We start from the raw sequence: 3,110 nt of genomic DNA on the forward strand, positions 1-3,110 counted from the left end.
TTGCACTGAAATTACAGAAGCTGTGAAAGTTGATGAAAAAAAACAGCAAAGCCGGGACGAGATGAATCTAAAAATATAATGCCATTATTTTAGCCCTTTCACGCAAATCATCCTTTTAAACAGTCAAACGCAATTCACCAGACGGAGGAGATATACGCCAGGCTGCCAGAGTAAATAAACTATCTGAACATTTACATTTCCTCTGAGAAGAAAATCCACCTCTACAACACGAAGTGGAGCAAACAGCTGTCATTTTAGAAGATTTCCCCATACTTTCAACATTTTTAATATAGTTATTGAGAAGGAATTCGAAGTAAAAAATTGAAAATTGATAAAGAAGCTGCTGTCATCACAGAAAATAAGGATTCAAACAGCTACAGCGCAACAAAAGAACTAAAAGCTATGGCTTACATATTGTCATATGTAAGAAAACAGACTAATCCAATAAATTTGAAACCTCAGATAAGCAGCATCTTGGGTCCAGTCTGACTTTCCCACAGAAAATAACAGAACACTGAGAGATGCATTTAAGGCAGTGCTTGTTGTCTTAAGCGCGGCGATGCTGCCGTTCAAAGAGGCTCCTCTGTGTCTGTATCCTGCTTCTGCTTCAGCCTGTTTGATGAGACACATAAAAGCCAATAGGAAATGCCCTTTAGAAAAACATAATGTCTTAAATCACAATCACATGGCAGGACAAAGTCACATGGTATACACATATTACTGCTCAGTGAGTGGGAAACTTGCAATGTCCTATCTCGTATTGCTAGAAGAGTTTAAATAAAATTCAAAATCCAAACTCCGTTTCAAATCTCATCTATAATTTATAATCTACAGGCCAAAGCTGAGTTTATATAGGTGGTGTTGAGCCAGTCATCACAGACCAGAAACCAGGCTTGAACAGCTTTTGTATCAATTTTGGAAAAAGAAGCATTTCCCTAACTGGAGTTGGAGCGCTGCACTTAATACTCACGTATCTTGAAAAACTACATGCTGCATAGTTCTTTCCTTTTTTAGGGACATGTGATCTTCAATCTGTTCAATGTTAAAATTATTCAGACTGTTTCTGGATCAGTTATTTAATAAACCTGGAATATAGGATTTCATTTTTCCTACTTCATAGTCTGCAATTCTGAAATTCAGTTTCATCAAATTATGCAAAATAATTTACAGTTCATCAATAAACTGTAAGGAGGAAAACGTAGTGAAAGGGTATTTGCCATTTGCCAAGCCTCAGAATATATAGAGCCAAATGCATCAAAACTTTACCTGCAAATTGTGAAATTAATTCATTTAATTACAGAACTACAAAGAAGCAGGAATGTTAAGGAATGAAAGGGAAAAATTCAATTAATTGGTGGTAAAAAAAAAAAATAGTTAAAAGAAAACTATGATGCACATAATTAATAATTTCTCTCTTTTTACATTTTTTTAATTCACCCAATAATCTGCTTTGCAGCCAAGAACTGGACTTCCTTTTTTCTTTCTTTCTTTAAAATGTCTTCGCATCAGTTCAAAAATAAGCAGTGTACACTTTATTAACTGAATGTTTTAACAAAAAACAAAACAAAAGGTTGAGGCATATCCTTGAACAAATCGTATGGTGCCTCTTCCGAATTTAACTGGTGATCGAAGCATAACACAAACATCCGGGACTGCATTTTTAAAACAGCCTTCAGCAAAACAAAATCCTTCAAATTTTTTTGCCTTTATTTGAACCAAAAAAAAAAAATCCATCAACCTGCTCAAATTGAGCCTCTGCAGCTTGTCCTTTAATGCGAAATATGCAGCTGGATGTGATTTTTGTTTCAGTTTGTAGGTAGGTAGGTAGGTAGGTAGGTAGGTAGGTAGGTAGGTAGGTAGGTAGGTAGGTAGATAGATAGATAGATAGATAGATAGATAGATAGATAGATAGATAGATAGATAGATAGACAGATAGACAGATGAAAGTGCTGCACGGAAAGTCCTCACACTTGATATATACCATCTGCTCTCCATCACTTGAATGATTAAAAAAACACACAAAGCTTAGCTTTTCCTGTATGAATGAGATTTTAGTTTCCTTAATTATTCAAGGCAAATTTCAGTGTTAAAAGCAAATCAGATTAGCGCAATACAGCAAGGAGGTGCTGGCTTGGTGCTGGACTATGTGGGGTTTGGCTGCATAAGCATGCCTCTTCCTCTACTGTGGAAGCAGAAGATGACCACATATCCATCAGCCCTGACACAAATTTTTAAATCTAGCTCTCCAAACCTCTTTGTTCACGTCTGGCCTTTCTGGCGGGCTGATCAAAATGCCATTATTTATTTAATCTCTCCTCTCTCTTCTGTGTTCCTGCATGGCTCATAAGTTGATGTACAATTCATCAAATGCAGTCGACTATGATGAAAAACATAAAAGAAGACCATTAGCTTTACTGATGTGTACAGTGTTAGAAGAACAGGTTTGTCCTCAGTCGAACTTTGAACTATACGCAACAATATAAACTCACAAGCAGAAACAATTTTTTTGTCCTGAACAGCTTTATGGAGAGATTGCTCTTCATTATTAAAAACACTGACCGTAAACCAGCAGCATGAACCTCAGCAGCTGGTTCAGCAGGTCCTCAGTGATAGCTGTCTGTCATTAGGTTTCTGTTTTGCATGACTTCATAGTCTTACAAAGAGAGACTTGTACAAATAGTTACATTTCTCCTTGACTTTAATTGAATAATCTTTTTAGCCACATAGCCACAAATGAATTCATTTATCACACAGAGTACCTTCACATGCCCTCTTTGTAGTGAGGGTGGTCTACTGACAACTCTATACACTTCTAGTTTGAGCTAAATAATTATAATTATTATTACTATCATCCTCGCCCTATGGCAGCTATGGCAGCTGTTACAGGAACATTGTTTGCAAGGGTTGCATCTGACTAAATAATGTCTCTTAGGTAGATGAGACCAAAATAATATACAGTTCCATAAATCAAACACAGCATATGAGCACAAACACCTCACAGCAGCTGTCATGTATGGAGGTGGAGGGGTGATGATGGGGGCTTGTTTTGCAGTCACTGAACCTGGGCACCTTTACTCCTCTTTAAAGACACACACACACACACACACACA

General features: G+C 36.9%; 1 long non-coding RNA gene across 1 annotated transcript in view; it reads right to left on the minus strand.

Moving 5' to 3' along the window:
- Window positions 1-440: 440 nt before the first annotated feature.
- The window catches only part of LOC102307230, a 7,262-nt gene continuing 4,592 nt past the window's right edge, over window positions 441-3,110 (minus strand). Inside the window, exon 3 of the long non-coding RNA XR_316247.3 lies at window positions 441-612. This is a non-coding gene — a long non-coding RNA (uncharacterized LOC102307230). The remainder of the gene's footprint in view (window positions 613-3,110) is intronic.

The sequence above is a fragment of the Haplochromis burtoni genome, unplaced genomic scaffold (assembly GCF_018398535.1).
Source record: "Haplochromis burtoni strain Fernald_Lab_line unplaced genomic scaffold, NCSU_Asbu1 Contig_50, whole genome shotgun sequence".
In the NCBI taxonomy this organism is placed as follows: Eukaryota; Metazoa; Chordata; class Actinopteri; order Cichliformes; family Cichlidae; genus Haplochromis; species Haplochromis burtoni.